This window comes from Hyperolius riggenbachi, chromosome 4 (genome assembly GCF_040937935.1).
Source record: "Hyperolius riggenbachi isolate aHypRig1 chromosome 4, aHypRig1.pri, whole genome shotgun sequence".
Lineage (NCBI taxonomy): Eukaryota > Metazoa > Chordata > Amphibia > Anura > Hyperoliidae > Hyperolius > Hyperolius riggenbachi.
Genome location: NC_090649.1, coordinates 216,255,522 through 216,281,859, shown reverse-complemented (window position 1 = coordinate 216,281,859; position 26,338 = coordinate 216,255,522). Strand labels below are relative to the sequence as shown.

At 39.5% G+C, this 26,338-nt stretch overlaps 1 protein-coding gene across 1 annotated transcript in view; it reads left to right on the top strand.

Moving 5' to 3' along the window:
* Positions 1–26,338, top strand: part of CSMD1 (CUB and Sushi multiple domains 1) — a 2,205,021-nt gene that overhangs the window by 554,348 nt on the left and 1,624,335 nt on the right.

Here is a 26,338-nt window from a genome sequence, read left to right as displayed (position 1 = left end):
TATTTTGCTAAAGAGATGAGGATTTAACAATGGCCATAATAAAGTTTATGCATCTGCTACTTTATATTCCTACTATTCTGATGAAATGTAAGAAATCTTTCCAGTTTTGTCAAGCTTGAGTGTGCTCTATATCGTAATTAAGCCATGAGGACTTTTAGATAGGGCTAGCCAATGATGGAATGCGTTACTCCTCTCTAATGAAAGACTAAAGTTATTACCTTTCCGTGGGTTTTATTCTTTAAATAAATAAATAAATGTAATAATTATAGTCCTGTTTAGAATCTACCAGCAAAATATAAACATATATTTAGCAGAATATATGGCATTAGATTATTAGAATTTAGAGCAAAATGTCATTCTAAATAAAGCAGTATTACTGTGATAAGAAATATATTATATTGAGTTTTGGCTTTAATGTAATATTCCAAATTCAATAAAACACATTTGCAATATGGAGATACTGCAATAAATCTAGAGAAAGGTAACTGCATCTTGTGATAGATATGTAATGATTTTGCTTTGTCTTGAATCATTATAACTTGTCTGCTTTTCTGCATTTCTAGAAGATATTTCTGGTTGCAAATTAAAAGATCACTATTGTTGTTGTTTTTCTTTAAAATTCTGCTTTCCTTAAAGGACAATTAAAGTGAGAGGGGTGACATATTTATTTTATAGAGTACTAGTTGCCCGGCATCCTGCTGATCTTTCATGCCTCTAAAGGCCTCGATTCATAAAGCATTACCTCATGCGGTAATGCTGAAAACAGCAGACTTTACCGACCACTTAGCAAAATGTCAATTCATAAAGGCTGTTACCGCATGAAAAGCTGACATTACCGACCAGGGAGATAAATTACCGTAAATTGTCAGCAAATGTCAATTCATAAAGCCTTCAACAAGCGGTAAGCCTGGCGGTAGTTACCGACACCTCTGGTGAGGTCTTAACAAGTTACCGACAGCTCTGACAGCTCTGATTAATGCAAAGTGCAGAGAGCCGATTTCTGTTTGATTCATCTGTGGAGAGAGCCAGAGAGCCCTCTGTGTGAATCATTTCAGCAGGCAGGGAAAGACTGTGTGACTCATCTGTCTGAGTCATCAGTGGAAAGAGCCGTCTGTGTGAGTAATTTCTGCAGGCAGGGAAAGACTGTGTGACTCATCTGTCTGAGTCATCAGTGGGAGAGCCAGAGAGAGCCGTCTGTGTGATTCATTTCTGCAGGGCAAAGAGGGAATCGGGACACTGCTCTACTCTACCGCTCAATGGGCTGCGGTAATTTACCGACCTCCAAGGGCAGCTGGGGAAATCTTTATGAATTAGCACACAGACCGGGAAAATACCGAGTGCCGTATTTTCCCGACATGATTTTTCTTATCGCACTGCTGTTTATGAATCGAGGCCAAATTCACATACCTGAAACAAATATGTGACAAATGCAGTCAAACATCTGATCTGCATGCTTGTTTAGGGTCTAAAGATAAAAGTATTAGGCTTCGGTCACATCTGTTGCGCTGAGAAATGTGTAAAACAGCGTGTTAAAAGCTTATAGCTGTCAATTATTTACTGCAAATCAGATCAAGAATAGAGATGGCCCAAACGGTTCGCCTGCGAACGGTTCCAGGCGAACTTCCGGTGGTTGCCAGCGAAGGTGAACTTTTGCGGAAGTTCGGTTCGCCCCTATAGTGCGCCATTAGGGCCAACTTTGACCCTCTACATCACAGTCAGCAGGCACATTGTAGCCAATTAGGCTGCACTCTCTCCTGAAGTCACTTCCCCCCTTATAAAAGGCAGGCAACCCCGGGCTTTACACTCACTCGTGTACCTGCATTACTTAGTGAAGGGACAGCTGCTGGCAGACTCTCATAGGGAAAGATTAGTTAGGCTCTTGTAGGTTTGTTAGCTTGCTCCTTGCTGATTGTTATTGCTAAAATAGCACCCCTCACCCACTCTTTTGAGAGCTAATGTTCTCCTGATGTGTTTTTTTTGTGTTGCCCACTGACACTGCATTATACAGCCCTGTCTGTTGTAGCTGGACCTTGGTAATTGCTATTACTGTGCCAGCCAGGCCCTGCCTAACTATCTATACTGGGACACCTACCTATGCCTACCTAACTACTGGGGCACCTACTTACCTATATGGGGACACCTACCTATGCCTACCTACCTACCTATAGTAGGGCACCTACCTATGCCTACCTACCTATACTGGGTCTCCTACCTATGCCTAGCTAACTACTGAGGCACCTACCTATGCCTATCTACCTATACTGGGACACCAACCTATGCCTACCTAACTATACTGGGACTCCTACCTATTCCTAGCTAACTGCTGGGGCACCTACCTATGCCTACCTACCTATACTAGGGAACCTTCCTATGCCTACCTACCTATACTGGGATTCCTACCTATGCCTAGCTAACTACTGGGGCACCTACCTATGCCTATCTACCTATACTGGGACACCTACATATGCCCACCTACCTATACTGGGACTCCTACCTATGCCTAACTAACTACTGGGGCACCTACCTATGCCTACCTACCTATACGAGGGCACCTACCTATGCCTACCTACCTATACTGGGACTCCTCCTACCTATGCCTAGCTAACTACTGGGGCACCTACCTATGCCTACCTACCTATACTAGGGAACCTTCCTATGCCTACCTACCTATACTGGGACTCCTACCTATGCCTAGCTAACTACTGGGGCACCTACCTCTTAGCAGAATAGTGTTTCCCCTGTCCCAGCAGGCATGATTTAACAGAGGAGCGCATCTGCTAGGACAGCTGAGACACTATCTACTCATGTATACTTTGCTGAAAACATTGCAGGGCCTCCAGGGAGCACAGTTTAGTGGGGTGGAGAAACCTGGGGGGGGGGGACCCTAACGGATATGAGACCTTGGGAAAATTGCCTCCTTTGCCTCTATGGAAGTACTGGCTGAATAGACAAGGGACCCTCAAGGAGTGCTTACAAACATCAAAAGCAAATTTGCAGCAATATGCTTTTCCATAAAGGTTGGCCAATCTGAGGCATTGTATAGTTCTTGACACCACAAGCACAAAAAAGTTTGCTCAGGACTCACATTCGAAAAATGCAATAACTTTATTGGGAACAGATATCAAAGGTGAGTAGCAAAACCATAGATAATTAAAATGCACTAAAAATACAGAGAAGCCTTAGAGATGGCAAGGCCCACCCCCACACACACATACATGCCACATAACCAACTGCCATTCACACCACCTGGATGTAAACAGGACCTAATGATTGCTGTATACTGTTGTTATACATATACTCACAAGATCTAAAATCTAATTTATTCACTAATAAAATTATAACTTGATCAAATTCACTGCTGTGTGGTTCATGCACTCATTCACACTTCCACATATCCGTTACATCACCTTTTCTACTGCAGTATAAAAATATGGCCAGAAAAATATAAAATAAATGAAAATAAAAATCAGTATAAAAATATATAAATACAGGGAATGGTATTCCTGGGGACTTTAAGATACTCAACCGATATATCAATGTGTAGACGTTATTACAGTCCACTAAATGTAGATTGCACTTCAATATATATTCCTGATGATCTTGTGTTAAACAAATCACCACTTAATAGTGTGCTTGAGGAATCTATTGATAGAACTTCAGTATCAAAAGATATCTCATTGCATGCATTTTATTGCATTTCCGGAATGGGAAAATAAAAACAAATACATGTTTTGAAAGCGGTCTCATGTAACACCAAGTTCTATTTTCTGATTTTTTTCACCTTATATGAGTTTCTTAATCAGGACTGCTGGCTCTAAAATTACTAGTGAGCAAATCACCAGAGGGGTCAATGATATTATGTGAACCCTCTTAACAATACTGCAACAGTCTTATAAGGATTGCAGCTGTCCTGAAAAGACACCAAACCCTAGGTGGTCCCATTTTAGTGTCTTTTCTCTGACCCTTACTGAGGTGGCCTTTTAGGGGTACACAACTGGGCAACCAAAGATTAGCTCTTAAGACTCCTAAGCCCATATGCAATTAACCTTTTTGTAGGTGATATTTTTGAACTTGTCAATAAAATGCCCTTTAAGCCACCAGAAAGCAAAAAAAAAATACTCACTATAATTGTAATAGTCCTTTTTCACCTACTGTTTGGTACTTTTTTAGTTGAAAAGCGCTCAAAAGTTATGTTAAATCCAAGAAGAAAAATTATCTCCTAGGAGAAAACTCAGGTGAAAAAGTAAATTGCATATGGCTGCTTTTGTATAAAAAGGTGCAAAGGATGCTGTATGAACAGTTGTACCCAAGTGGCTGAAAATAACCCTTTTCATGAAAATGTTGGCAGGAAATAAAAAAATGCTTTTTTTTTCTCTTGAAAGAAATTATCCACTCATCCTTAATGGTAATTACGATCTGCCCACAGTTCCACTATTGTTCTTTGCCTTGTTTTTCCCTTCCCATTTTTTTTCCTCTTAATTTCTATCTGGCAGAGCTCTAGGATCCATCGGCTAAAAGGATTTTCCCCTGAGTTCGGAGCACACTTCACTTTCTCTGTCCATGTGGGATAGGGTGCCTTCTGGAAGCTTATAATGATTTTCTCCACCACACCCAAAGCAGCTAATTCTGTCCTGAATAGAATTCTTTATTTAAGTATAATGTTAGAATTGTTGGAAATGGTCCATTGAATGACAGTATCAAATGGACTTAAACAAATTGAGATTACAAATTATTTTCAGCATAAGCACATTTTGAAGGTTTATTGCAATAACTGTCTTAACACAGAAACAACTTTATATAGCTGCATTTCTTTACTAGTGTGGTGTCACAGAATATTCTATAAGTGATGCTGTATAACTGTAGGAGTGAGAAATGAAAATGCCAGATTTATGACAAAATGATGCATTGATTTAGCCCACATGAATATCATTAGTGTCATACTCCGTTGTCTTGTGGAAAGCTGGTTTTTTTTTTTTGGGGGGGGGGGGGGGGTGATTCACATAATTCTGTTATTTTCAATTTTTGTCAACTTAAATATTTCAAGCTTTCTTACCAGGTTATCCTAGAGAGGTATTTGTACTCGAATTTCCTTGGTTTCACATTTTGTACATAGCTGTGTTTAATTCTGATGTAGATGACAATGGAAGGAACCGGCTCATTCTTCTAAGAGCATTATTGTTACATGGAACAGATTCAAGATGTACTGAACGGAACAAGATCTTGCTCTGAAGTCTGCATGGCTTTTCTGTTCTACATTTAGCGACCTCTCCACTACATTAGTAACCTGCTTTACAAAGTATTGCACAGCTTTATTCATTTTAACATTGTTAGCGAAATGAACATTTGCTTACAATAATGTGACTTTGAGTTAGTGACAATGCTTCCATCTCTCAAGGTAGTTTGTGTTTACATTTTACTATTGTGTTCTCGGATTTCTATGTTATGCAAGCAGACTTAAAATAAGTCCAGACTTTATTATTTATGTTTTTCTCTTACATCCTCTACTTGTCTTAAAGAGAGTCTGAAGCGAGAATAAATCTCGCTTCAGACCTCATAGATAGCAGGGGCATGTGTGCCCCTGCTAAACCGCCGCTATCCCGCGGCTTAACGGGGGTCCCTGATCCCCCAAATCCCCTCCGTAATGCGGGGGAGCGCTTCCTGGTTGGGGCAGGGCTAACCACCGCAGCCCTGCCCCACGTGCGTCTGTCAGCGCGTATCTCTGCCTATCCCCTGCCCCTCTCAGTCTTCCTTCACTGAGAGGGGCGGGGGAGAGGCGGCGATGCGCTGCTGACAGACGCGACTGGAGGCAGGTCTGCAGCCATTAGCCTTGCCTCCAGGAACGACCAAGTCTGCGACCAAGTGTCACAGTGGGGGGTTTGGGGGTGAAGGGACCCCCGTTTAGCGACGATATAGCGGCGGTTTAGCAGGGGCACACGTGTCCCTGCTAACTATGAGCTCTGAAGCGAGATTTATTCTCGCTTCAGAGTCTCTTTAAGCCAATGTGTTGACTCACCACACAGCCCTGCACCCGGCATGTGTCTCATATGACTGTCTATAGGGTCACTCACCACACAGCCCTGCACCCAGCATGTGTCTCATATGACTGTCTATAGGATCACTCACCACACAGCCCTGCACCCGTCATGTGTCTCGTATGACTGTCTATAGGATCACTCACCACACAGCCCTGCACCCAGCATGTGTTTCATATGACTGTCTATAGGATCACTCACCACACAGCCCTGCACCCGGCATGTGTCTCATATGACTGTCTATAGGATCACTCACCACACAGCCCTGCACCAGGCATGTGTCTCATATGACTGTCTATAGGATCACTCACCACACAGCCCTGCACCTGGCATGTGTCTCATATGACTGTCTATAAGTAAGAATCCTCCAGACTGTGTGTGTGATTGTTGATATAGTGGTGAGCATAGCTGCCCTCCAAGCAGTTGACCTGGGTTTGATTCCTGGCCAATGTATGTGAGCTTGCTTTTGACATACTACAAATCCCTGGAAGAGAGAGAGAGAGAGAGAGAGAGAGAGAGAGAGATGTGGTGGTGGTGGTCCTTTTTGCCATTGAACCTGTAATCCGGATTCGGATATCAGGGAGAAATCCGCGGATATCCGGGTCGGCTGTGAAACTATCCGCAGATAGCTATCCGGATTTCTGCCCAACTATCCGGAATCCGGATCCGGCCGGATAGGGTAAAAATGGTTGGATATCCGGGTTACCCGGATATCCAAAATCTGGATTAGCATCCCTGGTCATATCGCCCCACTCTCTGAGGGGGCTTCCTATCTCCTCCCTTTAGTCGCACTGTCTTGACAATTTTTCATACTCCTAGGCCACTACTCCTTACTACAGGAATTAATGTGTAATGGTGAATAGTTAGCCAGCCATGGTTCCTTCCATGGGGAGGGGTAGGGGAGGAGGTTAGAAGGGAAAGGAAGAAGAGGGGGGAGAAAATATATTTCTGAAGATGCGTTTTAAAGCAACCCTCAACTAGGCAAAATCTTAGGTCACGGGATTTGTATGTGCTTACACATGATTCTGTCATCCATTCCTTAATACTTATTTGTATAGTGGAATAATCCTTGCCAGCAAACTATGTGGAAAGTTAACACATCTTCTCTTTACAAACTTCAGTGTAGGAAAAAGTAACCTGGATTTGACAATATAATCAGTAATGAGTGAAAATGCAGACATTCTTTTCACATTAATTTTGCAAAGATTTTAACCCATTCAGGTTCCGTCGTTTTCACGTGAGAAATGTTCACCTCCCATTCATTAGCCTATAACTTTATCACTACTTATCACAATGCACTGATCTATATCTTGTTTTTTCCGCCACCAATTAGGCTTTCTTTGGGGGGGTACATTTTGCTAAGAGCCACTTTACTGTAAATGCATTTTAACAGGAAGAATAAGAAAAAAATGGAAAAATTCATTATTTCTCAGTTTTCAGCCATTATAGTTTTAAAATAATACATGCCTCCATAATTAAAACTCACGTATTGTATTTGCCCATATGTCCCGGTTATTACACCGTTAAAATTATGTCCCTATCACAATGTATGGCGACAATATTTTATTTGGAAATAAAGGTGCATTTTTTCCATTTTGCATCTATCACTATTTACAAGTTTAAAATAAAAAAAATATAGAAATATTTCATCTTTACTTTGATATTTAAAAAGTTTAGACCCTTAGGTAAATATTTACATGTTTTTTTTTTATTGTAATGTTTTTTGTTTTTTTATAGTAAACATTTTATTTGGGTAGTTTTGGGAGGGTGGGAGGTAAACAATAGATTTATAATGTAAATGTGTGTTAATTTGTATTTTTTTTTTCTTACAAGTGTAGAATTACTTTTTGGCCACAAGATGGCGGCCATGAGTTTGTTTACATGACGTCACTCTAAGCGTAACACACGCTTAGAGTGACTCATCGGAGAGGGAACGGCCAGAAAAGGCGCAGCTTCCGAGAGAAGCTGTCGCTTTTTCAGCGGGGGAGAGGAATCAATGATCGGGCACCATAGCCCGATACATTGATTCCCTGGCTACCGAATCCACGGCCGGGAGTGCGCGTGCATGCGCGCGATCGGCCTCGGGAGCGTGCGGTAGCGCGCATGGTTCCTGGACGTAGAAACTACGTCCAGGAACCAAAATAGGTTAAATTCTTCTTTTGACCAAAAATACCATTGTAATACGTTTGTGGCCTTTCACAAACTTTTGCACTAAAAATGAATTATTTTTTGCGTTCACAGTAAAAATAACTATTGTTTGCATTTTTGCTGTAAAAATTATGTTTTTTGAAAAGTTTCTCAAAATAAAAAAATGCCATTTTCAATGCAAAAATTACTTTGGTGAAAATGTGTGAGCAAAACTGATTATAATGAAGTTGGAGAGAGGCAAAGGCTGGCAACAGATCTGCAGTAAAGTAGCTTGGCTATAAAAAGGGATATGGAGACTGCCATTTTATTTCCTTTTAAACCATGCTCCTTGCCAGGCTGTCTTGCTGATCCTTTTCCTCCAATGCCTTAAACCACTAACCCAAAACAAGGATGTCGGCCATGTTTAAACACATTAGCCATTGTTTCTGGTGTATGATTCACATACTTTAGCGAAAAGAAAAATCAGCAAAACCAACAATAATTGCTTTTGTTTGAAAGGAAATGAATATGACAGTTTCCAAAGTCTCTCACTGCAGCGTCATTTTAACCTCTGGGCAACTGCTCTGGCAGGTACATTTGCCCAGAGTTTATAAGCAGGGATTACTCAACTATAAGTAGACACAACCTTGCACTTTAGGATATACACAATATAGAAGATATTTCCTTATATTTTTTAATTGGGTAATTCGTTTCAGAAAAATGGGCATGTATTTTCCCGGGGTGAAGACCACTGAAGAACCTAAGCAAACTTGCAAACCTGGCATGAATTTTTAAAATGCTAAGAGGTAGTAAAGGTTTTGAAACGTGCTTGCATAATCCTGCAGACTTTGGCCATAATTCACTAGGCTTATTTCCTGTCTTTAAAGTACACCTGAAGTGAAAGGGATATGGAGGGTGCTATATTTATTACCTTTAAATCAATACCAGTTGCCTGGCAGTGGGGGTGGTCAGAAATGCCAATTTACGATACCGTAATAAATCCAATTTTCCAAAATACTGATTACCGATACTGCTGCATATTGACGGTAATCCAATTTCTGATTTCGATCTCAGACTTTTTGCTAAAAGTGTTGCTTTTTAATTAATCTGTAATATTTCCAGATGTCTGTAATAATTACGGACATCTGCAAATATTACTATTTATGTAAAAAACAACAGTTTAGAATACAGTATAGTTCCGAATACTCTAATTGGCTAAATGCTTCTGACTCAGAAGTATTGGATCAAGGAGAGAATGCAGAATTTTTTTTTCTTAAAAATCGGATTACTGTGGTAATTTTAGACCAATCATAAGACTCAGAAACTACCAAGTTTTTTGAGTCTTGTTATTGGCTTAAAATGTTCAAGTTTTAAAAATTCCTGCAGTAAATCACTGCATTCTCTGATTGGTCCAATACTACCAAGTATTTCTGAATTTTAAAAATGGAAATTTTAGGCCAAACATAGGACTCAGAATTTGGAAATAGGTGCACTGCAGAATTTTAGGCTGCAAAGCATTTGGGGTTGAAGTTAACTTTCACATAGAGGATTTTAAATTCTCTTTGGAATCTCTATAAGGTGGATGTTGACCACTCTGCTAATCCCTACTGGTCAGAGAAGCTTTTTCTTATTCAAACTTAATTTGCGATGATAAGAAAATCTCCCACATCTAAAATCAATATTATTAACTCAAGATAAAAGAACATTGGACCAATAAAAAAAAAAGTTATTTTCACACAAGTGATTTTCATCTAGCCTGGGCAGGCAAGGTAGCTTTCACATAACACTTTTTGAACAGCTGAGCTATGCAAATGTATGCATGTTAGTGTATTATTAGCCGTTAGTGTGCAAAAGCTGTAAGTATGCAATAGTTGCAATTGCATCAGTCTCCCTTTCATTTACATAGCTTTCCACAAACAGGTGTAGCTATGAGAGACATAGGCCAATATCCTATTGAGTTTTTCTTCAGGGCTTTCTCCAAGGAAACATTTCCAAACCTTAAAGCTCCCACCAAAAAAATCCATTGCTCAAAATAAGTTTGGTATAACTTTTTATACCTTCTTTTTGTACTTGTTAAATGGTGAAAGTTACTTCTTAGATAACATAAAACATTATTTTTGTAAGAAAACATAGGAGAAAAATGTAATTGGCCAAGGCCATCCAGCCCTGATTGAAGATATTAAGATATTAAGTCCAGAGGGGGTCAGCAGCTATCACAAGCTGGAGGTAGAGGGTGCACGCAACTAGGGGTGCCCAAACCCCTAAGATTATACAAAAAAAGCACGTGGAGTTGCAGCACACAGCTCTTTTACTTAGAGCAAATAAATTCACAAACAGCAACAGCAGACGGTTTCGGTCGTCCCCGACCTTTATCAATGCTACGACCGAAACCGTCTGCTGTTGCTGTTTGTGAATTTATTTGCTCTAAATAAAAGAGCTGTGTGCTGCAACTCCACGTGCTTTATATATATATATATATATATATATATATATATATATATATATATATATATATATATATATATATATATATACATATATATAATTTTTTTTACTTTCAGCATTGTTACTGTGCATCCATATAGCAGTCTATTGGATCTGTGTTCTGGATTACCCACAGTTTTGTTTATTTGTTTTTTTTTATAGGGGAGGCATATGGGTTGTATACATAATATTTGAATGCAATTGCATGTGAAATATTTAACCACTTGAGTACCAGCACCCTCTGCCCCCTTAAAGAGAATCTGTATTGTTAAAATCGCACAAAAGTAAACATACCAGTGCGTTAGGGGACATCTCCTATTCCCCTCTGTCACCGCTCCCCACTGCATTAAAAGTGGTTAAAAACAGTTTTAAAAAGTTTGTTTATAAACAAACAAAATGGCCACCAAAACAGGAAGTAGGTTGATGTACAGTATGTCCACACATAGAAAATACATCCATACACAAGCAGGCTGTATACAGCCTTCCTTTTGAATCTCAAGAGATCATTTGTGTGTTTCTTTCCCCCTTCAGCTCTCATCCACTGAAGTGTCAGGCTGTTTCTTACTGCAGAGTGCAGACAGCTCTGCCCGTATGTAATTCATCAGTATGTGAAAGCCCAGCTAGTTCAAAGGACGATTTATCCAGCTTGTAAAAGATAATAGAGCAGAGAGAAGCTGCCCTAATCTAAATAACACACAGGCAGTGTGCAGAGAGGGGCCTGGAGGGGGGAGATGCATCACAGAACCACAACACTGAAGAACTTGGCAGCCTTCCAGACACAGGGCGACAAGTCCAACAGGGGAGATATAAGCTGATTTATTACCGAGATGGTAATAGAAGAAAGTGCTGCAGTAAGCCAGAGCACATTAGAATAGGTATAGGAACTTGTAGGATGGTAGAAAATAGGATTAAATTTTTGTTACGGAGTCTCTTTAAGGACCAGAGGGTGCTGATACAGTAAACCGCTGCTTCCCAACGAATCTCCGCTAAAATCCGCCGGTCACGTCGCTCTGTCCCCGCCGCAGGCTGCTCTCTCTGCCGTCGCTATGACTGCAGAGCGCTGTGCGCCGGTCAGGATCCGCTTTCATTGGCTCCTGACCCTGTCACTCCATGTAAGCCAATGGGAATGGCTTACATGGATGACAGGGCCAGGAGCCAATGAAAACGGCTCCTGCCCGGCTCACAGTGCTCTGCCGTCATAGAGGCGGCAGGGCAGCTGATTGCGGTGGAGACAGAGCGGACAGCACGGCAGGGACGGGCGGGGGTGTGCGGTGAATGGGACGTAGAGTTTACATCCAGTCAGAACCGCAGCACCCCCTGCCCGCCGTAGATTTCAACTACGCCGGTCCGCAGGTAATTTAGTTGTCTTCAGATTTCATATAAGTTGTATACAAATTGTAAACATGTAACTTTAGCTTGTATGAAAAATGAATTGTATTCCATTTTTTTCTTACAAAAGAGAAGGGGGAAAATAGCATCATTGCTTTTTAAACTGTAGCTAGGCACATAACATTCTGTATAATAGATTGTACAAATAACATTTTCTCTTTTTTACTATATACTGTTATTGTTAAAGCTGTGATGACACTTTGAGATATAAAGCTGCTCCTTACTAGGCCAACAAATGTGTACACTATTGTTTGATTCTTTGCAGCTTTTAAACTTTAAATTACCTTTGGCATCACTAGATGAGATTAGAATATTCAGAAGCAAGCTTTGGAAAATGTTCCATTGAAAAATAAATGAGTGTTTTTTTTGTATAGAGCATTCCTACATTAATTAACGTGTCATTGTTTTTTTACAATTTCATTTTTTGTGGAACAAAACAATTGTTATAAAATATGTGTTGCTAGTTACAATTATTTACTGTGCATTCATTTGGTCTGCATTGCTGTGATTCCATGACTGTTTTGCAGTATGCCTAAAATATACCCACATCAGCATTATTACTAGGGATGCTCACCGCTTTCCGCGGAATTATGTTTTCCGCGATTCCCGGGCGGAAATGGGTGATTCCATTCCATCCGGCGGAATTCCGGAATTGCCTATGAAATTCTGCCGGTATCCAGTGATGATTCTAAGCTGAATATTCAGTTCAATGGCATCAAGTCGGACAAAAGATGATCTGGCAGAAAAAATCTCTCTCCTCCTCCTCGTGGCTTACAAATCTGCATGCAATTTCCTGCATGCACGAATGTGCATTTGTGATTTTTTTCTAGTATGTACATTTTTGCATTGTGTGTTTGTATGCCAATTCTCGGATTGTGAGTATGAGGTCTCAACAGACTCATGTGCACATTACCAAGTGGAGGTTTTGTTATATGATTGCTCAGATTTCTGGACTATTGAAATGATTTATTGTCTACCTTTTCTGAGTTGTGTAATTTGGTTGAAGTCGCTTTTTTTGTAGGTACCAGTTTACATATAGCATGTGCATGGACCTTTGCGGTCTAAGTTCATATTTCAGCATGCAGAACTCAGTTCAACAAGATTGTTTGTTGGATTCCAGTAAAAAAAAAAATGTATAGGAAGACTGAAGTGAGATGAATATGGAGGCAGCCATATTTATTTCCTTTTAAACAGTGCCAGTTGCCTGGCATCCTGCTGATCTACTTGGCTGCAGTGGTGTCTGCATAACACCAGGAACAAGCATTCAGCTAATCTTGTCAGCTCTAACAATGTCAAAAACACATGATCTGCTGCATGCTTGTTCAGGGCCAATGGATAAAAGTATTAGAGGTAGAGGATCAGCAGGATTGCCAGGCAACTAGTGTTACTTATAAGGAAATACATATGGCAGCCTTCATAGCCCACTGCTGCCACTCTGTCTAATGGGAAGGTAAAAGATAGCTAATATTGTGACTTGGGGGAGGGGCAGACAGCAGATTTTTGCTGGGGGGGGGGGTTTCTGGAAAAATGTAAGTTGCACCGCTTCTACAGAGAAAAAGAATGCTTCCTCTTATATCTTTAACACTAACATAGTCCTGAGTGATGGCAAAGGTGAAGTGAGGTATCCGGTCATGATTAAATTGCATCCATCAAACACACTTTGCCTTTTTTTTCTGTATATCTTTATATATGTTGTTTTCTTTTGAAAAACAGTACTTAAACCTCATTCACATCAATAAGTGCAGATGGCAGTGCGTTCGCAACGCATACGATCACACGCCATCTGCGCTGCTGATCCCATCACTACAGTGAATGGGTCAGCACTGCAATTCTTGAAAAATGCATGCAGCAGTGCGATGTGCACAGCACATATGATGGGAACGGTAGAAAGACTGTCTATGTCCTACTACCATTGTGTGCCACACGCAATACGCACTGCTGAAATGCACATGGCAGCGTGTATAGTCTGAACAAGGCCTTCAAGGCCTGACTTTCTTTCCTGAGATTTAGGAAGTGTTGATTTTCCATAAAATAGCTGCAGAACAATGTTAAAATGTTTTTTTTTTACTTTTTTTTTATGTTCTGTTCATTTTTTTAAGTTAGAAAACAGACAGTAGCAGCCTTGTATTAGTGTAAAAATGCTACAAGTACAAGTTGTAGAACACTATGATTATGTGATATGAATGAAGCACTTTTTTTTTAATATTAAAACTTGTATCTTATTTCCTCGGATTCTGCAGGGTTTGGCTTATCTTTTTTTAACAGCTCTGCTCAGTAATACAACATTTATTTTGTCCGGTAATGTAATTCAAGTCATTGAGCAATTACAGAAAGAGTGGCATGACACTAGGTCCTAATAACCTGTAGTCAAACCAGAGTGAAGTGCTGAATGATTAAGGGGAATACATTATAGATAAAAATTGCCTGAAGGAGTGAAGACTGAACCTGAGGTTGAGATGGCATATCTTCCTGTGTTACAGGTGGAATAGCCAGAGAATGCAGCAAGGTGAAATATTTTCCCCTTTCTTATTGAACAGACTGCAACAGCTTTTCACCTGCAGTTAAAATATTAGATTCAAGGTTATGTAGGGAACCAGATGTTTTCATAAAAGCTGGAACATGTTCCCAAGCAGCAATTGGTAGGACAAGTTCTCTAGATAACAGAAATATAATAGGGTACTTGTTACTTACTGATAAAGTAAGAACTTGTAAAGAAAACTGATAAAGAAATAAAAGGGAATGCTGCTAGAAAATATATATTATTTGAAAGATTGTCTTCTTTGCTGTTCTTATACTAGCAGTGTTAATAATAATAATAATAATAATAATAATAATAATAATAATAATAACAACAATAATATTAACCACTTTAGCTCTCAGTCATTTTCACTTTATGCATCCGAGCAATGTTCACCTCCCAATCATTCGCCTGTAACTTTATCACTACTTATCACAATGAACTGATCTATATCTTGTTTTTTCCGCCACCAATTAGGCTTTCTTTGGGGGGGGGGGGGGTACATTTTGCTAAGAGCTACCTTACTGTAAATGCATTTTAACAGTAAGAATAAGAAAAAACGGAAAAAATTCATTATTTCTCAGTTTTTGGCCATTATAGTTTTAAAATAATACATGCCTCCATAATTAAAACCAACGTATTGCAATTGCCCATTTGTCATGGTTATTTCACCATTTAAATTATGTCCCTATCACAATGTATGGCGACAATATTTTATTTGGAAATAAAAGAGCATTTTTTTTCCATTTTGCATCCATCACTATTTACAAGCTTATAAAAAAAATATAGAAATATTTCATCGTTACATAGATATTTAAATAGTTTAGACCCTTAGGTAAATATTTATGTGTTTGGTTTTTTTTATTGTATTGTTTTTTTTTTTTTTATTAAACATTTTATGTGGGTATTTTTGGGAGGGTGGGAAGTAAATAGTGTTTTATCTAGGGAAATATTTGTCGTGTAATTCTTTTTTATGTTTAGATGTAGTTTTACTCTTTGACCACAAGATGGCAACCTTGAGTTTGTTTACATGACGTCACTCTAAGCGTACAATGTACGCTTAGAGGGACATAGACTCAGAAAAAGCGAAGCTTCCGGGAGAAGCTGTCGCTTTTTCTGCGGGGGGAGAGGAATCAGTGATCGGGCACCATAGCCCGATTCATTGATTCCTGGGCTACCGAATCCGCGGCCAGGAGTGCGCGTACACGTGCGTGATCGGCCACGGGAACGCGCTGGAGCGTGCATGTCCTCCTTGATGTTTTTATACATCAAGGAGGACAAAGTGGTTAATAGTTGCATATAATGAATAGTATATGTGATATTATTATTATTATTATTATTATTATTGTTTTATTATGGGTTTTATCATTATTATTATTCAGTGCTTTTTTAAATTTAAAATGCAGTTACTTATACCAGTGACCTTGCTTTCCAAAAGTCTCATGCTTAGTGAAAACTTTATAAAACTAGCTGCTTTGCACCTAAGCTGATGATGATGATAATAATAATAATAATAATGATATAATACTATTGGTAGTTAAAAGTCCTTTCAGTCACAGCTCTAAATATTGTTAGCACATAATGCTGATCTGACAGGTATGCAAGCTTGTGTACAATATTCATAGTGCACGATTTCAGTATGACATACCACAGTCTCACAGTCAAGTGATTGTACTGGAAGATAGGAGGCTTTGATTGAAGTGGAGCAGAACTGAAGCTTGCAGACAGCAAGGATGTTAATCTTCCAAGCAGTCTGTATTTCTTTTAAGTTAAGCTATTGTTGTTTTATCTCATATTTGTATGACATTGGAGGTGTGAGATCTGTTGAGTTGCCACAGAATGAGTGCAAAAATGCAAAACTCAGCTCTTTTTATGATTAGCTCCTTTATCACTGTAAATCAGGAAATGGAGCTCTTCTTGAAATTTTAAAGAAATTAGGTCAGAGTCTCTTGATGGAAATCATACGAGTTGGATAAAAATGATTTGTTACTTTCTTTGTCTGAAGTGTGATTAGCTTAATTGCTTAATGCATAAAAATAACAACACTATGAATGCACAGGCTTGATTGCTGAAATGTAATTATTTTAACATGATAATAAATAACTTATTCTGTATTCAGCTAAAAATGTTCTTTATTCATTAATAAAAACAAAGATAAAGGAAAACTCCAATTAAATATTTCTAATGTATAATTTATCTGGAAATTATCTGTGTTATAACTATTAATGTGGTTTGCCTGAGTGAGAGAGGGAGTGCTGTACAGACACCTGTGTCAGTGGTGAAAGCAATAATACCCTGTAACCTATTTTAATATTTCCAATCATGTAACCTCTGATATCACCCTGCAGGTGTTGTCTATCGAGGACCAGGCAGCCATCATTTGGTGTCAATGTGAGAACCCTTAACTGCTTAGACCTGTTTTCCTATTTTGGTCTAGAGCTGTTTTGACATTTTAGCCATTTCCCGATGTAATCAGCCTTTTTTGACATTTTAGCCATTTCCCTATTTAATTAGCAATAACTATCACCACTTATGATGCCATAGTGATATACATATTTTTTTCAGAAAAACTAGATTTGATTTGGATGTTTTTTCCCCTAGGAATTATTTGATCTCCTAAACATTTTAAAGGGGAAAGCTGCAATTGCTCAGTTTTTACCCCTTGTTACTGTAAAAGTTAAAAGTGCTACAATAGATAATTAAAACAAATTAAATGTGGCTATTTATTCCATTGATTATAAAACTTAATTTATTTATTTTTTTGCTGCTACAATGTATGGTGATGATGGTGAAAATTTTGAAATAAAAGTATATTTTTCTGTATTATGTAGCTTGTTTCTGCTAGTGCTGCAGTAATAATTAAAACATGCCTGAAGGTAAACTAAAAAATTTAGAGAGAGAATGATTTGTTGCTTATTATGCAATGGGTGTGGTTTCAAAAGTATGTGGGGTTATTGGAGGTGGCTTACAAGGAACCCACTTTGTGAGACCTATGGAATTTCATTAATACCAGTTGCCTGACAGCCCTGCTGATCTTTCTGGTCATATAAATTAATATGATTGCTTATAGTTTAATTTAACATAGAAAACAAAAAAATTATTAGTCAAAAATTTTAAAAATGATCTATCTATCCATCTATCTAAATTTAAGGAAGGTCGTTGACATTTTTTTTACCAATATTGTACTACTTGATTAATATAGTAAAACATATTTAATACTTATCAATATTTTACTATAACCTAACCTCTCCCTACTCTCACACAAAACCTTCCCTAGGTGGTACCTAACCCTAGAACCCTCTGGTGGAGCCTAACCCTAGGAACCCGCTGGTGGTGCCTAACCCTGACCCCCCTTTTTGGAGCCTAACCCTAAGACTCCTCCCTGGTGGTTCCTAACACTACCCCCCCCCTCCTCGGAGGTGGCCTAACCTTAACCCCCTCATTTTGTTTGCGTTATGTAAATTAGTATGTGATTGTTTATGGTTTTATTGAACATAGAAAAAAATTAATAATTGAGGAGTCAAAAACGTAAAAAAAACACAATACTTTGTAACATAGGTGAGATTAGCTGAAGCTGCTCGTTGTGGTGCAAAAAGTTGAAATGTAAATGATTTTTTTTTTGAGAAAGCATAGGGAACAGTTTTTTATACATCTGATGCCAATAGAAAAAATATATGCATTGATATGAATGAGGTTCCTTTTTAATAGTCACCACTATTATGGTTATGGTAAATGAACTATTGAGTTTTAATTAACTGATGTGTCCGAAGAGAAATTCCACCATACACTTGAATGGGTAGGCACTATTCCATCAATAGTTACATAAATTATGGGGGACCAAAAAATGAATAATATGTCAATAATAGTAACGCCTAATAAGTGAATCAGAATGTGCAGAATGGTGTGAAACAGACTGCAGCAATTGGGAAAATAACACCTCAATAAACCATACCAAACTCAAGAAAAGCCCCCTGGAACCCTTACCTCTGCTAAACCCTTACTTCTGCTAAGCCCTTACCTCTGCTAAGCACTTACCTCTGCTAAGCCCATACCTCTGCTAAACCCTTACCTCTGCTAAACCCTTACCTCTGCTAAGCCCTTACCTCTGCTAAGCTCTTACCTCTGCTAAGGCCTTACCTCTGCTAAGCCCTTACCTCTGCTAAGCCCTTACCTCTGCTAAACCCTTACCTCTGCTAAGCACTTACCTCTGCTAAGCCCGTACCTCTGCTAAACCCTTACCTCTGCTAAGCCCTTACCTCTGCTAAGCCCTTACCTCTGCTTAGCCCTTACCTCTGCTAAGCCCTTACCTCTGCTAAGCCCTTACCTCTGCAAAGCCCTTACCTCTAAGCTAAGCTCTTACTTCTGGTAAGCAGAGGTAAGGGCTCCAGGGGGCTTTCCTTGAGGGATCCTTTTAACCTTTTTCCTGCCTCGTATCACTTAATCTGCTCCCTGCTTGGGGGTGTTATCTATTGCATATTGCTGTGTTTTTTCACTCTGGTCTGGTGGCTATTTTCTGATTTATTGTTTTTAGCTCTGCACTTTATCTTTTTTATTGCTTATATCACTTGTTTGTGGAAGTTCTCTTTCTGTATTTTCAACATCATACATTGAGGCATATTGCACTTTTTATTGTATATCATATAGCTTTTTACAGATTGGTTGCACTATTGTACCTTGGTCGCACTATGCACTTTATATTGCTTAGAGGGCCCCGCTGTGATTATTGTCATTTGATATAATTAAGATATTTTGGCCGACCTCCTATATTTCTGATTTTAAGTGTTTTTATGTGATGTTTCAATAAGGATGTATTGATTTTTTTTGCCTATATCAGTTTGGTGCTGTTTATTGAGGTGTTCCTTGCCAAAGAGAAATTCCATGGTAACTTGGAGAAAACATTAGAGATGACCCAAATGGTTCGCATGCAAACTTATTTGTGCAAACATTGAGAGTTCGCGTGCGCAATCAAATGCAAACTTTATGCGGGTTCGACTTGCCCCCTATACTACATCATTGGGCTAAACTTTGACTCTCTACATAACAGTAAGCAGACACATGGCAGCCAATCAGGCTGCACTCCCTCCTGGAGCCCCCTCCCTCATAAAAGGCAGCAGTGTCACCCATTTTTTTCACTCTGTGTGCTGCTGATTTAGTGAGAGAAGAGAGAGAGATTGCTGTAGAGATAGGGAAAGCTTAGTTAGGCTCTTGTTAGCTTGCTCCTTTCTGATATTTATTGCTAAAAAGCACCCCAAAACAGCTCCTTCGAGAGCTAATGTTCTTGTGATTTTTTTTCTTTGTGTGGCGCACTGACACTGCATATACAGCCCTGTCTGTTGCAGCTGGCCATTGCTAATTGCTATACTGTGCCAGGCCCAGCACATTCAGTGCCTACCTTTAACACAGAACACCTCATCTTCCTTAGCAGTGACTGCCTGCCCCAAGGCTAAGTCGATCCCCAGTTCCCACACAGCATCTCTACCTGCAGGCAGCTTGACTGCCTTCTCCACCACCACCAACAGGGTCCAGGACTCTAGGTGGTTTCCTGAATTTTTAAGGCCACTGCTAGCAGTGGCCGCTAACAAAAACAGTAATATTTTTTTTCTGGTGCGTGTACATGCCTGCCTAATTTTTCTGGCTGCACTGTGGCTGCAACAACAAAACAAAAAGGCATGTACATGTGTCAATTCCCCTTCATGATCGTTACTATCAGGCTGATACGTGATGAGTACAAGTGTACACACAGACAGTAGTACATAAAGCTTAGTCAGGATCAGGCCATAGTCATACACAGAGTGAGAGATATCAAGGTACAGAGTAGCAAGGCAATATTGTAGTCAATAAACAGGCAGGGTCATACACATAAGTCAGATGCCAGTCATATTGTAAGGATCAGGCAATAACTAAGTCAGGGATAGGCCGAGTCGAACATGTGTATCAGATGGCAGTGGTACAGAAGGACAAGACAAGAGTGAGGTCAAGAGTCAGGCAAAAAGTCGGTACACAGATAAATATATCAAGGCCAGTGAGGGACTGAGTGCTCTGGCCTTAAATACACATAGATAACTTCCAGAAACCACTCCCAAAATTGAGTGCACTTCCCACATGGTGATGTCACCTGCTGACATCACCTAAACCCACCTCCTTAGCCTATAATGCTTGTCTGAACTCACGCGCGTGCAATTGGCCATACTGCGCAAGCGCGCGCCGGAACTCTCTGCCACAGGGATGTCGGGGATACCGCCGGAGGATGCCAGTGCAGAAATCCCGCCAATTGCCCAGACCACGCTGGAGATGCCACGGGACCTGCCGCTGGAAGGTAAGAATGTTACAGTTACCTTGCCACGGTGAAGGGGCTTGCGTATCACAATGAAGCAATGACTGGCTATATGAGTGTGTTGGGGGGCACACCTGACCCAAGATAATAAGATCGTTGCTTCATTGTGGACAGACCAAATTCGATCAGCTGGACAGTCACTGTTGTTCTGTCATCGAGCTACCTCATAAGATTTTCTAAAAAACGTATGTACTTAGGAAGTCCACCTGATAAAAAAGATTGCACACGTGGTTCGCGTTCTCAAAAACTGCCTGTGTAAAGCAATATATGGTAAAACAATCAAACTAAGATCGCGCACACAGTCTCAAAGATAAAGAGATATACTATCTAACAGTCTGTGGCCCAAGAAGATCCAAAAATCGTCAAGGCTGGGTTCACACTGTAATGGATCGACACTTGTTGTCTGTCACTCTCTAGATCCAGACTCTCACGTCATATGCAATAAAAAACAAACAAATAGCATCACATAGCGTATAACTGCCAGGACCAATCTCCAAACACCTTTCCTCTTTGTCTTACTCGGTCACCAGGAACCTCCACCAGTGCATGGATGCTCCCTACCACGTGCCCGCACTCACCCTAGAGATCTGGAAAATATCCGGAGGCAGGAATGACAGTGTTGGAGGATAAAGATCCAGCAGGCAGATACTCAGATGCCACTCTTCTGAACAAGTTACTGCAACTAAAAACACTCATATAGTGTAAAACCAGCGTTTAATTCGAGAAAAAAAATAAAATAATAATTCGAGATAAAAAAGTATTACACTCACATGCGATTAGTGGAAAACAGGCACATAGTATGTAGTGATGGTCCCCGGGAAACCACTCAAACTGATGCTGCCTTGGTCCACGCTTGATCGCACGCTGCTCTGCTCTCCTTCCTTTGCCAGTCACGTGTGTCATCCCTCCACCAGCCAATGAGAGCAGACTTGCAAATTTCCACACCGCTGAATGGTAATCACACAATCCTGTGTTAAGCTGATTAAAGGCTGCAAGCTAACTGTGAATGGAAAGGACTCTGATTACAAATGCATGCCAAATTATGCAACAACATGCATGTAAGAAATCCATAGCTGTCTGGCTGCAGTTCAACTGCAGCAAGCCATAGGTGGATTCATGACAAACATCCTTAGCTATTCTGAACTGCAGAGTGATTGCAGATGGTAATGAAACTTATTGCAAATGCAATCAAAACTAAGCAACCAAGTGCAAGCAGAGAAATCAAAACTGCTCGGTAGCAGCTCCACTGCAACCGACAGGACATGATATAGGAGGGATCCTTACAGCTAACAATGCCAGGTTATAGAGATCAGATAACCACATATCCATGCTATATTACTATTGTAAGTACTACTCCTTTTTATCATTAACACCTTTCCTTTAGTTATTACAAGGCACATTGAGCAAGGCAAGTCACTACGAGTCCCTTAATGGGGCTCACAATGTACCCTCACAACCTTATTTTAGCATTAACCACTTGCTGCTATTCTGTAATAAAGACTGTCCCAGAGCCATGTCACAAAGACTAAATAAGCACAGGGCCATATTACAGAGATCCACTGTGTGTGTTATGTGAGCATTGATGTCGCTTTAAACATTGGAGCCCAACATCAGGTTGATGAAGTTATTTTATTGCATAGCTTTGCATACAGCACTGAAACTGGCAAAAGTCATGCTGCAAATGGGTATTTCCAACTTTGTCCTGTACTGTGGAGTGCAAGCCACTCCCATGTTGCAGCGTGACATTGCGCAGTGATTGCCAGTGAGTAAAAATATCCCAGATTTAGGAAAATAATAATCTCACTTGACTGAAGTATCAGGAACATTCAGGGCTGAAGGTTTTTGATTATGTTGTTACTGTCCATGCTATACAGTGAAGCAGAGATGTATGACTCACGAGACAAGTAAAATTAGAATTCATCAACCTCTCTTCTATAAATTCCTCCTGTTTATTTGATTTTGTCAAAGATAATAAGAAACCACTGCAATGATATATAAAATGAATTGTGTGGTACGCTTCTTAAAATCAATATACCAAAAATCAATAAAAAACAAGATAGAGCAGCAACTCTAAAATGTCCAAACAAAGCTAAATAGAACCCATGACCACCTGTCAATAATCATACAACAAAGTCCTTATTGCAACTTCAAGCTTTCAGCAGGAAAACATGACCGGGTAAGGTTCCTCTGTTAAGATGAGAGCCTCCACCACACCCTCAAGACAGGGTAATCACCCTTTTGCAATGACCTTCTGCCAGAGTGGTCACAAGCACCTCTGGGATATTATTAGGCAATCTCTAGCCTATCACGAGTCCTCTATGTACTTGTACTGTAGGCTCTTCATAGAGTAAGCACCTCAAAACATAACACACGTTCCTCCATAGCGTAAAACTATTTGAATGTTTATTAAAAATGTAAAGTGTGCACTTTCATGCTCACAAGGTTTTCATTAGCACAGAGTTTTTAATGTGCTCTACCCCATGCGGTGGCCGTCTGACGTCTCGTGTTTCCTCCAGACTCCCAAAAGCTGCTCCGGTCTGTGCCAGATCACTTCATCGTCTGTAACCCCGCCCTTAATGTAGTTTTGTGTCAAAAGATCAAGCATTTATTTGCATTTTTTATCGAAACACGTTCCCATATCCAATATACAGTACACTGCTACACACATCAATTGCTTTATTATGTTAGTTTTTAATTATGGTATTAGAAAAAATTCAAATTTTCTATTTACGATATTTTCTCTGAAATCAGGGAACAAGATACAAGCATGGCTAAATTAAGAGTTATGATTAAAAGCTGTATTTGTTTCCTTCTTTTTCAAATGAAAAAGTACCACATACTAAAGCATCAAGCAGTAGTATAGAGCTATAGAAAAACAAACACCCAGCATATTTCATTTTTTCTCTAAGCCATTATTTTCCATTGATGTCAGGCAAAGTTGCAAAATGTGGTTTAAGACCTCCTCTTCTCTTAACAATAAGCCTGTGTGGTTGCATAGCAATATATATGCTGAAAGTGTAATATTGATGCACTTATTATTGCTTCCTGTCACTGAAGATGTTTCCATTAAGTGCAAACATTCCTTATAAATGTGGTGCTCCAGTTTACTGCTACTAGTAGGAAACACTTCAACTTACAATTCTAGCTTTTTCAGCATGCTGCTCTTTCTAAAAAGAAAGAAAGAGAAAGAAGTTTTATGTCTGCACTCTGCATGTGGCACCTTTGCTGTTTTAAAGGGAACCCAAGGTGAAAGGGATATGGAGGCTGCCATATTTATTTCATTTTAAAGAACACATCAGTTGCCTGTCAGTCCTTCTTATCCTGTGTCTCTAATACTTTTAGCCATAGACACTGAACAAACATACAGCAAATAAGGCACACTGATTCAGGGTTTACTGGATTAGCCATATGCTGTTCCATGGTCTTGACTCAGACACAACCTATGCCAGAAGATCAACTGAGCAACTGGCATTGTTTACAAGGAAATAAATATGGCAGTGTCCATATCTCTCTCACCACGGGTTCCCTTTAAAAAAAACCTTGACGTGTAAAAAAAGAATGTCTTTATCTGCAGAACTCCGTTATCATGCAGACTGTGGAACCTGAACTGGCTTGAAAAATACATTTCTGAACCAACCTTATTCTGCCCCTGGTAGACCATGAGGTCACTCGGCATCCTCTGGGTCTCTTTCATTATCCCGCTGGTGGCTCCGTTCACTACATAACCTGGCCGGTAATCAAGGACAACTCTGCACGCCCGCCTCGATTGTGCCTCTGTTGCTGGAAGCATTCTGCACATGCGTGGCTTTTGAAAAATAATGCCAATTGAGGTGGGTATGTGGACAGGCTGCACATGTGCAGATGCGCACGACTCCCGGCCAGGTGGTGCAGGGAATGGAAGGGACCCAGAGCCAAGGGACCTTATGGACTACAGGGTGCTGGAAGTAGCCCCAGGCAAGTTCAGAAATGTTTTAAGTTAGGTCAGGTTCCCTTTAAAGATGCACTACAGATCTTCTAACGTACTTGTGGATACGAGCACTTCCAAGGCCTTCAGGAGTCCTGAAACACAGCCAGTTGTGAATTTTGAAGGGGGTTGCAATGGTGGCTTTAGATTTACTTTACATGTTTTAGGCACCGATTTTGAAAATGTGTGCCAGAAGCAAAGCTTTATATCAAATCAAACCGCAATACAACATTTTCATAAATTGACAAAGCAGTTACATTGAATTAGCTTTAGGATGTAAATGCTATAATATGACTAAACTATATAAAATAATGAAGGGTTAAACCAGCTTCATACATGATTCAGTTTGCGCCACTTGTTAAATCCTTTAAATCAATCATAAATATAATTTTAAGTGACAAAAATTATATAGCTCCATTGTTGTCATTTTATTTTTATTATCTATTACTACTGAGTGCCAAGAAAATTATAGAAATAAAGTAAGAAATAGTTTAGCAGAGTGTTTATTGCAGCATTAATATACTACGACTTTTTATTTCACGTCAAGAATGTCAGAAATAGTTGCTATTAACATATTTTAAAATTACAAGTAGGGAATTTCAGCTGTGCATTTCCAGACTCTGTTTCATCTGTACAAGCACTAGATGGCATCATACATCACATTTTGGATGTAGAAATGCATTATTAATCCACATATTTCTCCAGAGTTTTCTATACATACTTTCACAACCATCGCCATCAATACTTCTAAAATATACATAATATTGTATAAAATTCCTTTGCGGATAATAATGCATTATGCTTTCTTTCAAATGTTAATGTACAGTTCTCTTAGTATTCATGTCCTAAGTCTCCCACACCAGTCTGGTGTAACAGAAGAATACAAACATAATAAGTGATAACACATTTTCAAAGGCCAGTTGGTAATATATCAGTGCAAGGTTTTACAAAGCATTGCAAAATATATCCATTTAAGGAAATAATGCTATCTTAAGGGGTCAAAAGTATAAAAAGTTGTCAGATGATTTTTTTTTGTATACATGAAAGTGACACTAAAGTGAAAAAAAGTATGATATAATGAATTGTATGTGTAGTATGGATAATTACCAGAACATTAGTAGCAAAGAAAAGAGTCTCTTATTTTTTTATTTTCAGTTATATAACTCTTTTTTTTAAAATAACATTGCATCATTCTCTAGTATTTGCAGTTTACAAACTGCACTCTGTATTTTAGACTGCGAAGCAGAGTTAATGACTTTTTGAACGTTCCTGCAGTAACACCTTAAACAAACAAGAAATAGCGATAGACAGGTTTAGATAAGCGCTTAAGAAAACAGCACTGTAGCGGATCAAGCTTGATCAGAGAGCTCAGAGAAGCTCTTTTGCATAGATAACAACTGAAAGTTCTTAACTCTTCCTGTATATATAAATACATCAGAAACAGCAGCAGGAAGAGGAGTGACGTGTGGCAGCAGCAGGCATGTCACGGG